The sequence below is a fragment of the Macrotis lagotis genome, chromosome X (assembly GCF_037893015.1).
Source record: "Macrotis lagotis isolate mMagLag1 chromosome X, bilby.v1.9.chrom.fasta, whole genome shotgun sequence".
Lineage (NCBI taxonomy): Eukaryota > Metazoa > Chordata > Mammalia > Peramelemorphia > Peramelidae > Macrotis > Macrotis lagotis.
The window spans coordinates 697,507,641-697,519,896 of record NC_133666.1 but is presented as its reverse complement, the minus strand read 5'-3'; the positions used below and the strand labels follow the sequence as shown (position 1 = coordinate 697,519,896).

Genomic DNA, 12,256 nt, shown 5'->3' with positions numbered 1-12,256 from the left:
AAAATAATCCTTGAAATCTATATTTCTATGGGTTGTGTCCCAGTTTCCTATAGGTTTCACCATTCAGGGAACACCAGCACACTCATAATATCTTGGGGGAATTTGTGGCGTAACACAAAGTGGAAACAGATGATACTTTTGGGCACTTTCTCTCTATGGTATATTTTTGTTTACTGAAGCAATAAAAATGAGGGAATTAAAATGTATTTCGTTAAAGGTATGAGTTTTAAGAAATGAATAAATTTTATAAGCATAGTTAGTCAATTTTCTTTCACCTGTTGATGGAATGAACATTATGGTGGGTACTTAGAAAACTTGTGCAGATGAACATTAAAAAAAGGGTAAGGAATATAAATTAGTGATTTCCATATAGGGCAGCTGCCCAGGTGCCCACCTTGGAGTCCTGATTACAAGTGCCATTTTAGTTTGTTTTTTTTTGCAAGGCAATGGGGTTAAGTGACTTGCCTAAGGCCACACAACTAGTTAATTATTAAGTGTCTGAGACCAGATTTGAACTCAGGTACTCCTGACTCCAGGGCTGGTGCTCTATCCACTGCACCACCTAACTGCCCCCCTGTACCACCTAGCTGCACCCTACAAGTGCCATTTTAACCATTGGTTCACTGAACTCAACATAAAATTTGGTATCAATTCTGCAGAACCAGTGTGAACCAGCTGAATCCCACCACTGGGTCCTGTGCAAGAAGGAACAAGCACACACCCTGGTGAGTTAAGAAGCAATCACACAAGGCTACTGTTGGCTGTGGACACTTACAGGAAAATTGCATTCTCAATCTTGGTTGTAGGCCAGAGAGGAGAACTGAAGGTTACAGTCACTGAAGGGTTCTCAGAGAGTAAGGTCATTTCCAGGACAGTGTGGGGAGGGACCCTAGCTGTGACTTACAGAAGAAAAGGAGTGCAGAGATTGGACCCAGGACAAGGCTCCTTGGATCAGAGTCACCATCCTCCATACCAAAGGACCAGAGGTGAATGTAAGAAAACGTAAAAAATGTAAAAATGTTAAAAAATTAAAGTGAGAAGGCTAAGGAGAAAGAATCCAATCATAGACAATTACTTTGGGCATGGAAAAAATTGGGGTTTGTCTTCAAGGAAGATACTGAAGCAAACCAAAAAAAAAAAAAAAAAGTCTCTCCTACCCCAAAGAGTAATCTCAAATTGTTACCTTCTTAAAAAGAATACATAAAAGAACTAAAAAAAAAAAAAAAAAAACAAATAAGAGAGATTAAGGAAAAACTTTTTTAAAAAATTCAAGAAAAACAAGTAGATTTTAAAAGAAAGATAATCAACTAAAAAAAGGAGATCCAGAAACTTAAGGAAGAAAATTACTCCTTGAAAATTAGAATGGGGGGGGGGGCGCGGAGGCAAGATGGTGACAAGAGTGGATCATGTCTTAGGAGCTCTCTCATAAATCTTTGAATCTAAGGACTTTAACTAAATTTTTGAGAGACAGAACCCACAGAGGGACCCAGTGAGGCAGTTCTACTCAAGGTAACCTGGAAAAGGGCAGAAAGGCTCTGCTCCCCTGCGGTTGGAGGGGCGGCCCACCAGACGGGTGGCCTGCCAGATCGAAAGAACTTCAGCCTCCCGGAGGCAGCCCCAGGGCGCTGGGGGGCTCACAGCAGCAGGGAGCACCGGGCACAAACTGGGGGAACAGCAGGGGACCTCTGCCAGAGCCAGCCCTTGAAGTCCAGCCCTCGGGGCACACAGCCAGCAGCATGGCCACTACATTCCAGATCCAGGAAACATAAGCAGGTGGAGCCCCCAGGGCATGAGCCCATTGAGCTGAGGGAGGGGAGTGAAGAGAGACTGCCAAACTCTGTCCTCTGCCCCGGAACAGGACACTGGGATTTTGACCACATTCAGATCCTGATTGTAGTCTAGGTCCCCCCATAGAACAGCAGGGGCCCCCCACCTCAGCCCCATAGCAGAGGGGGGTGCATATGGTCATTCACAGACCAGGAGGGAGGACAGAGCCTCACACACTGAGACCCTTGTGGGGGTGTCCCAAAAGCTCAGGAAGCACCCCCAAACCAGGCTTAGGCTGGGAAAATGAGCAAGCAGAGAAAAAAGAGGAACACCATTGAGAAACACATTATGATCCCAAGAAGGATCAATATACTCAGTCTGAAGATAAGGAAACACAAGCTCCTGCATCTAAAGACTCCAAGAAAAACAAAAATTGGGATCAGTCTATGACAGAGCTCAAAAAAGACTTTGAAAGTCAGAGGGGGGGGACGCTTGAACTGCCGGGAGGAGAGCAGGGCTGAGGCCTGGGCAGCCGTGGGAGCGGGGAGAGGGCTGTGCGCTGTGGCCCAGTGTGGCGCAGGCCGAGGAGCCGCACTCCTGGCCTCCCGCCGTGCCCCTGCGTCCGGGCCAAGTGCCCGCCTGTGGCCCACTCCGAGCCGGCCCGGGGCCGCAGCCCACGGGGCGCAGCACGGGGCCGGCCCGCCAGGCTGCCCCCTGCCATGCTGGGGCACGTGGAGGCCTGCCCAGCGGGGCCGCAACCCCCCAGGCCGCCCCAGGTCGCCAGCCCCAATGAGAGCCAGGAAAACATCCACCTGGACAAGCGCGGCGGTGCGAGCCCGCCAGGACATGCACCATGCTGGGCATGCTGCGGCTAACGTGCAGGCCCTGGGCCCCGAGCCCTACCTGGGCCTGGGCCCCGTGGCCACCCTGGCGCCACAGAAGTCCAAGAGCCACAGGGTCGCGGCGGCACAGGAGCCCGGCTCGGTGCCCCCCGTGGAACGCCACCGGCAAGCAGTCCGCCTTCAACATTCATGTGGACGAAGCGGAGCATGGGGGCCATGGGGCCTGGGGCGGCCCGGCCAAGAGGCCCCCGGGGTCCCCCCGAAGCCGTGGCCAAGGACGAGGCCCTCAGCTTCAGTTCGGCCCTGGCCCTGGCCCTGCCCGCCCCCAGGGAGCCCCGGAAGCCGCTGGCCCCGCTCGACCACCCCATGGACGGCAGCTTCCAATCTCCCCTCACTATGGACAAGTCTGTGGTATTGGAATCAGAAGAAAAGCCACCACATGTCAATGAAGTCCCCAACTACCATGAAGACATATGTCTTAGAGAAATAGAGGTTAAGTGTAAGCCCAAAGTGGGCTACATGAAGAAGCAACAGGATATAACCAACAGCCTGCGTGCCATCTTAGTGCACTGGCTGGTGGAGGTGGGAGAGGAGTACAAACTCCAGAATGAGACTCTCCACTTGGCTGTGAATTACATCGATAGGTTCCTGTCCTCTATGTCAGTGCTGCCGGGAAAGCTTCAGCTGGTCCAGACCGCAGCCATGCTCCTTGCCTCAAAGTTTGAAGACATCTACCCCCAGAAGTGGCCGAGTTTGTGTACATCACGGATGACACATACACCAAGGAGCAGGTGTTAAGAATGGAGCACCTGGTGCTCAAGGTGCTTGCTTTCCACCTTGCTGCACCAACCATCAATCAGTTCCTCACTCAGTATTTCCTCCATCAGCAGCAGGCCAGTTCCAAAGTGGAAAGTTTAGCCATGTTTCTGGGAGAGTCAAGCTTAATCGATGCTGACCCTTACCTGACATATTTACCATCAGTTTCCGCAGGAGCTGCCTTTCATATAGCACTCTACATGATCACCGGGAAAAGCTGGCCTGAGTCATTAATTCAACAGACAGGATACACCTTGGAAAGTCTTAAGCCCTGCCTAATGGATCTCCACCAGACCTACCTCAGAGCGACACACCTCGGGCAGCAGTCTATACGAGAAAAAAGGTGTGTCCCTCATCAATCCTCCAGAGACACTAAACTTGTAAGGTGCCCCGGCTTGGAGCTGGCTCTCCAGTAGGGCTGTGCTGGGTGCTTTCAATAGGGCCCAGATCTCTTCTTGCTTCTTGAAGCTCAAGCAGTTACAGATTATGAAGTACCTTGTTTTGATTTTTATGATTTTAAATGTAAATTTTTCTATGTGCAATTGTCCTGCATATTTAGCTGCAGATCTAAGTGGTGTGTTTATGTAGTGAGGAGGCCAGCTTGCCCCTTAGGATCAGAAGGTGCTGAACCTGACTCCCTTACAGTGTGGTACAAGAGCCCAGAAGGAGGCTTTCCAGGATGCCAAGTTCAGAATGCTGGAGGCCCTCCTGGTGTCAGCTCATATCTATTTTACAAGCCCCTGAGCTCGGATAGGCTCCTCCAGGGCAGGACTGGGCAGTGTTCCGGTAGGGAAGGATGCCTGTGGAACCATTGGCCTTTTCTGCCAGTCCCTGCCAGGGTGCCCTATCTTGCCCATTGCCTGTGCTGCCAAAACAGCTCTCCTGCAGTGTCAAATAGAATGAGATTTTAAACCAGAAACCGTATGTAGCCCTTCTTCTTGATGATGCGTGCCACTCATGGACTCCCAAGGACCAGAGGGAGCTGCTGATGGGCAGAAGGGCATGACTCCCAGGTTGCTCCAGATAGGGGAAGCCTGCATCGACAGTCCATGCCTAAGTTTTCTTTGTAGGCTTAGTGACATTGACCAAACTCAAAATGGAAGGGAGGAAACTCCAAGTGATCCTTGATAGTAATTATGGATTGTAGAACTAGTAACTAGCAGGATCCAGGGCCTGACAACAAATTAGAATCTGATGTGGGATAGAAACAAGCCCCATTTTTCAGGTAAAGGAAATAAATTTTAAGAGATTAAATGATTCTGTGGCCCAGCTGCCCCATGGGTGGTCTCCAGGGCCACAGACCCTGCACCTGTCTCACAGTTGCCTGCACTAATAGATTCAATCTCTCAAATTAATCCAGTTACACGAGACACTTTTTTAGATGCTTTTATTTTAAATCAAGAAAAAAATAAACAGTCCCAAATATTTTCCAATAATGTGCTTTGAAAGCTCTAGTTAGTTGCCATCTTCTTTTTTTTCCTTTCTAATTGCTTTTTTACTTGAGACTTTTTCCTGTTTGGAGTTGGCCTGTATCCTGTAAGCAGATGAAATCAAAGCATCTGAGATAATAGACATTTCCTTTAGTTAGGTGTTCCCTCAGGTTCTGTAGGGAGGGGAGCCTGGTACCTTCCAGGCTCCTTGACAACAGAGCAGGACTCAATCACTGCCTGGGCCCCTCGCTTCTGTTGCCAGGGTCCCACTAGACTTTCACACTTAATTAAGGAAAAGCAATTGCTAGGCCCTGTTTCCCTTTGAATAATGATGCAAAATCTTTTGCAGGACCACAGGCCTGTGGTGCCTTCCCTCTGAAACTATCAGGTACAATGAACTGTCCAATAGAAGGCAGGCCAGGGATTTTCTTAACAAAACTTAAAAATTGCCTTCTCCAACCTTCATGTGCTTTAGTCATAGAAATTTACTGTAATCAGTATAAGAAGGACCTTTGATGGCCATTTGCTGACACTAAGGAGAGATTTAGCTACTTAAATATGTATTTTAAAGTTTTACATTTGGGGTGGCTAGGTGGTGCAATGGATAAAGCACCAGCCTTGGAGTCAGGAGTACCTGGGTTCAAATCCGGTCTCAGACACTTAATAATGACCCAGCTGTGTGGCCTTGGGCAATCCACTTTAACCCCATTGCCTTGCAAAAACTAAAAAAAAAAAAAAAAGAAAAAGGTTTACATTTGCAGAAGATATTGATATTGAAATATAGTATCAAGAGTTGGGTTCACATTTGCATTAACATGAATAACTGCTGAAATAAATCAGAAATAATCAGTTAAAAAAAGTCAGAGGGAGTTAGAAGAAAAACTGGGAAAAGAAAGGAGAGAGATGCAGGAAAAACATGAAAATGAAGTCAGCAGCTTAGTCAAGGAAATCCAAAAAAATGCTGAAGAAAATAGTATGCTAAAAACCAGCTTAGGTCAAATGGATAAAACAGTTCAAAAAGTGATTGAGGAGAAGAATGCTTTAAAAAGCAAAATTGGCCAGATGGGAAAAGAGATAAGAAAACTCTCTGAGGAAAACAAATCCTTCAGACAAAGAATAGAACTCAGGGAGATTGATGAATTTACGAGAAATCAGGACCTAATATTTCAAAACCAAAAAAATGAAAAATTAGAAGAAAATCTCATTGAAAAAACAACTGATATGGAAAACAGATTTAGGAAAGATAATTTAAAAATTATTGGAATACCTGAAAGTCATGATCAGGAAAAGAGCCTTGACATCATTTTCAAAGAATTACTACAGGAAAATTGCCCTGATATTCTAGAAGCAGAGGGCAAAATAGAAATGGAGAGAATCCACCGATCCCCCCGAGAAAGAGATCCCAAAAAACCAACCCCGTTTCCTTTGAGCTGCTTCCATTCTGCCTTCCTCATAGAGTGCAGTGCCTTCACTAATGAGGGCACGCCAGGCTGGGCAGTCCTGTACCAGTGTCTCCCAAGCTGTACAATCAGTTCTAAAATTCCTCAATGAGACCTTCAAGAGACCTTCAAGATGTCTTAGTATTGGTTCTTCTGACATTCTTGTAAGTGTTTGCCCTGTGTGAGTTCTCCATAAAATAGTCTTTTTTGACAAGTGTACTTCTGGCATTCTAGTAATATGTCCAGCCCATCATAGTTGCCCTCTTTTTAGTAATGTCAGAATGCTAGGCAATTTAGGTGGAGAAAGGACCTCAGTGTCGATATGTTCTCCTGCCAGGTGATCTTCAGAATCTTCCTAAGACAATTTAAATGGAAGCAATTCAATTTCCTGACATGGTGCTGGTTGACTATCAGATTTCACAGGCATACAGTAATGAGGTCAGCAAGATGTTCTGTAGATCTCCAGTTTGGTGGTCAGTTTAATACCTCTTCTCTCCCATACTTTCTTTTGGAGCCCCCCCAAATACTGAGCTAGCTCTGGTAATGCGAGTGTCCATCTTATGTCAATGTGAATCTCCCTGGAAAGTACACTGACAAGGTAAGTGAACTTGTCCACAGTCCTCAAAACTCCATTTGCTGAAATCTGTGGTTCTGCATATGGATCGTTGGTGCTGGCTGATGGAGCACCCTGGGTTTTCTTAGTGTTCATTGTTAGATCACAGTGAGCCCAAGCAGCAAAGAATTGATCTATACTTTCCTGCATCTTAGCTTCAGAGGCTGCATTGAGGGCACAAACATCTGCAAACAGAAGATCATGCACCAACCCTCCTTCCACTTCGGTCTTGGCTCGTAGCCTTTCTAAGTTGAAGAATTTGCCATCAGTGTGAGGCCATGTTTGATAACATGGCTGAAGACATTATGCTAAAAAGCATGGGAGCAAGACACAACCTTGCTACTCCATTGGTGACTGGGAAATCTTGAGAGCAGTGTCCACTATCCAAAACCCTGGCATGCATGTCATCATAGAACCAACTTATAATACTGATGAACTTCTCCAGGCAAGCAAATTTGAACATAATTTTCCATAAAACCTCATGACTGATGGTACCAAAGCCTTTGGTCAGACCTACAAATGTTGTATACAGATCTCTGTTCAGTTCCTGGCATTTTTCCTGGAGTTATCAGGTAGCAAACACCATATCAACAGTTCCTCAACCCTTTTTTGAAGCCACCCTGGCTCTCAAGGAGGTGACTGTCTTCCAAGTGAAGGATCAACCTATTGAGAAGGACTCTGGCAATGATTCACAGCAATGACTAAAAGAGAAATAGCCACGACAGTCCCAGGATGATATATTCCCTTTAACTTTATAGAGATGGTCAATGGAGGCATCCTTGAATTTTGAGGGGGATAACTAACCTCTTCATGCCATATAGCTTGTCAATTTTGGGGTGAGCAATGGACTCCCCATCTTGTAAATCTCAGCTGGGATAGAATCAACACCAGGTGCTTTGCCAGTGAAAGGAGCTTAATGGCATTCAAAAGCTCTTCTTCTGCTAGGGGCTGACTGAGAGCTCAGGTAAGTCCCTGCCTTTACTTCACCAACCTGGTTCCACTCCCTCTTTAACTAGCTCTTTGTTGATCTCCTAGGTTTCAATAAGCAAGCTATCATGTTATTTATCACAACATATGCAAAGAGTAATCACTGCATTTCCTTTTTCTTTTTATGCTTATCCCCTCAATGTCCTTTTCCTGATGTAAACACACTTTATCATCATATTGAATAGTAAGAATGGTAACAGTGGCCATCCTTGCACTGCCCCTGATCTAACTGACCAGGTCTTTCATGTATCCTTATTACAAATAATGCTGGCCCTGAGTTTTGGGGGAGATGCCACTTATTATATGAAAGAAAGCTTTATTTGTTTCAATCCTTTCTAATGTTTTTATTATTAACATTAAATAAATTAATATTAATGTTGTAGCTTGTCAAAAGGTTTTTGATTCTGCATCTACTAAATATTTTTATTTTCTTATTAATAATGCCATTTATGCTTATAGTTTTACTAACACTGAACCAGCTCTGTATCCTTGGTAAAAATCCAGTCTGGTCATAGTGTTTAATCTTTGTCATATGTGGTGTAGTTTCCTTACTAATATTTATTTAAAAGTTTTACCATAATATTCATTAGGGATATTGATCTATTGTTATTTTCTCTGTTTTGTCTCTGCTTTAGCCATTAAGACCATACTTCCATCACAGAAAGAATTTTCCTTATTTACCTTTCAATGTCTCCTTTCGGGTAAGGGAAGAGAATAATTTCTATAGTGCCTTTGATGTGCCCAGCACTATCTCATTTGATCCTCACAACAACCCTGCAAGATAGGTGCTGGTAAAATGACTTACCTAGGGTCATGCAACTAGTTAAGTGTCTGAGGCTGGATTTAAACTTGAGTCTCCTTGTCCTAACTATCAAATCTTGAAATACAATTTCAAATTACAACCATTACAGTCTCAAATCTTGTAGTCTCTGCAGAAGTTCAGTTTTTGCTGAATCCTCATTAAGGCTTCCTCTTTATAATAGTTAAAGTTAATAGTTAAAGGAACATTGATAAGGTTCCTTATTTACAAGAGAACAAGGAATTTAAACTCAAGTACTGCCCTAATACTATTTTGTAATATGTAACCCTGCAGTGGAGCAGAGAAAAGGTTAAAATTTCTTTCAGTTTGCTTTGCATGTTTCATCTTAAGATGCCTCTGGACTTTCAATGTATTCAGTGTATTTCAATGTATCAAGAATTCCCAGTACATGACCAATTTTTGTAAATGTGCCATTATACCTGAGAAGCATGCTTTTCTATTTAATAATTGCTAGATAACCATCATTTCTAAATATTCTAAATGTCTAGTCAGGTTCTAAAATTTGTTTTGCTAGATAAGTCTAGATCTGTAAGGGGTACATTAAGGTCTCCCACATTTATAGTTGACTACCTATGTCTCTCTAATTATATTAACTTTTCATTTAAATATTTAGTTGCTATGATATCAGATGTGTATATGTTTTGCTAATATCAATTCATTATCTATGATACCTTTAAAGTATAAATAATTTTGCTGCTTTTCTCTTTTTATCATGTCTACATTTAGTTTTATCTGAAATCATAATTGACACTTCAACTTTTCAAGTTTAAGTATGAGAGATTTTATTCCCCTATCTCTCATTTTAACTCCATGTGAATATTTGTTTTTCAATTGCGTTTCTTATAAACAGCACATTGCCAGAATCTGTCTTCTAATCCATTTTGTTCTTTTTCTATTTTAGGGTTAAATCTGTGTCATTTTCATTCAGAGTTATAATTATTAACTTTCTTCCGGATTCACATTATTGACCTATGGAACTTGTCTCCATGCATCCTATATAAGTGCTAACTCTTCCCTGTGACACAAGTATTTTCCTGTATTTTGCTTCCAATTCTGAAGTCCCCATAAATTTATTTGGAAAAGTTTAAGGTGTTTCTGCTATAATTCTTTTTTCTAATTAAATATTTTATTTATTTTGAGTTTTACAATTTTTCCCCCAATCTTGCTTCCCTCCCCCCCCCACACACACACACGCAGAAAGCAATTTGTCAGTCTTTTTATTTTTAGGTTTTATTTTTTGCAAGGCAATGGGGTTAAGTGACTTGCCCAAGGCCATATAACTAGGTAATTATTAAGTGTCTGAGGTCAAATTTGAACTCAGGTCCTCCTGACTCCTGGGCTGGTGCTCTATCCACTGTGCCACCTAGCTACCCCAATTTGTCAGTCTTTACAATGTTTCCATGGTATACATTGATCCAAATTGAGTGTGATGAGAGAGAAATCATATCCTTAAGGAAGAAACATAAAGTATAAGGGATAACAAGGTCAGACAATAAAATATCTGGTTTTTTCTAAATTAAAGGGAATAGTCCTTGAAATTTGTTCAAACTCCATGGTTCTTTCTCTGGATACTGATGGGATTCTCCATTTTCTGCTATAATTCTTGTCTCCATCCTAACCTTTTTTTTTTGAGTTCATAGAATTACTTTTTCAACTTAACCTGATTTCCTTTCAGAAAGTGGTTAAGTCTTTGGTAAGAGTGAAATTAAAAAAAAAAAAGGATTTCTGTGAAGGACATTATTTGGGAATTGATAGTTGAAGATTACTAAAGTTTCTCATTCAAGCAGGAATGAGATCTTCAGCCTGAAGTGCTGTGGGAATATCTGTACTAGTCGGCTTAAAGGAGGAAGGAGGACGGTCTCTGTGTGCTTTCACAAGATGTTGGCTCTGTGCAGGCAGAGATGATCTTACTGGTTTATACCTGTGTCCTCAGTTCTTGACACAGTGGCTAAGCACAGTAAATGCTTAATACCTAGATCCCCAAACTAAGGGCAGTCGCTGAGGTGCTATGGTAAACTTACAAGACATTTTAAATTTCCCAGAGAAGCACAGTGATCTGGGACATCTGTCAAACTCCATGGAATTATTCCAAGGTAGTTAATCTCAATATTTCTTTCCTTTGAAGTTTTCAAATGAGATGTGTTTCTGTCTATTGTGCTTTTTTGCCTATTCTCATCAAGTCTTTGATATTCTCATTTGTCACATTTTACCTTTGAGAAGTCATTTTGGGGCAAGTTGTGATAAAAATCATGTACTTTACAAAAAATCATTGGGGGCGCGGCTAGGTGGTACAGCGGATAAAGCACCGGCCCTGGAGTCAGGAGTACCTGGGTTCAAATCCAGCCTCAGACACTTAATAATTATCTAGCCGTGTGGCCTTGGGCAAGCCACTTAACCCCACTGCCTTGCAGAAACTAAAAAAAAAAAATATCAATGTGGAACAAGAAAGAGGGTAGTGGTGTTGAATCAGATTCCAAGGTCTGAGCTGTGCAGTGCCCGAGAGCATGTATACACACCCTATTATTAAGTCATAAGATAAATGAAAAAAAATCATTTTTTCCTTCAGTTTGTGCATATTATTTTTTTTCAGAGAGCTACTAAGTGTTAGGACCTACATTGCTGCCGTCTGTTTAGTCATGTCTAATGCTTTGTGATCCCATTGGGGTTATCTTGGTAAAAAAAAAAAGTGGAGCAGTTTGCCATTTTACAGCTGAGCAAACCAAGGCAAATAGGGCCCAGGGTCATCCAACTAGTAAGTGCCTGAGGAAGGATTTGAACTCATGAAGATGAATCTTCCAGATTCCAAGTTTAGCACACTAACACGGTGCCATCTATGAGTTCCTGATGGAGGACAATCTAAGTTCACATATGCCACTGAGCCTTGATCTCCTCCAGTCTGATCTCTCCACTACACTCCTCTAGGTCTATAAAAAGAGAGGCTTGGCCATGGCCATTAAGGTTTCTTCCAATTGCAAACTTGTCATTTCATCATTCTAAGAAACCCTTCATATTTGCCTTTCTCTGGATCAATATCTTTCTTAAAATGTCACACTTACCTAGAAGTAATCCAACCATGGCATCGGACAATAGGATACCCCCAAGACCATATTAGCCCTCCAGTCAGTACAGACACCATGAATGAAGCCCAGGATTCAAATCTAGTCACCGACATTTACCAGCTTTGTGCTCCTGAAAAAGTCACTTAACCCCATCTGCCTCAGTTTCCTCAACTGTAAAATGGAAATAATCATAGCACCTACCTCACAGTAATGTGAAAATTGAATGAGATAGTATTTGTATAGTGACTGGCAAATGGTGAGTTGTTTTGTCCTGTTTTGGTCCCCATATCTCCCTATTGACTTATATAGGGCTTTCAAGCCACTAAAATCCTGAAACTATTGCTAACCTGGCTTTCCTTATCATGTCCTTGTGACTATCGATTTCTTTTTGTAACCATGTATGACTTTACCTTGAATTATAGCCCTCTCAGGCTAATGCTTGGCCTGCCAACATTCTTTCGAATGTTGACCTTGGCACCCAGG

General features: G+C 42.9%; 1 pseudogene; it reads left to right on the top strand.

The window, feature by feature from the left end:
* Positions 1-2,486: 2,486 nt before the first annotated feature.
* LOC141502047 (cyclin-A2 pseudogene) lies at positions 2,487-3,809 on the top strand (annotated as a pseudogene).
* The last annotated feature ends 8,447 nt before the right edge of the window (positions 3,810-12,256 follow it).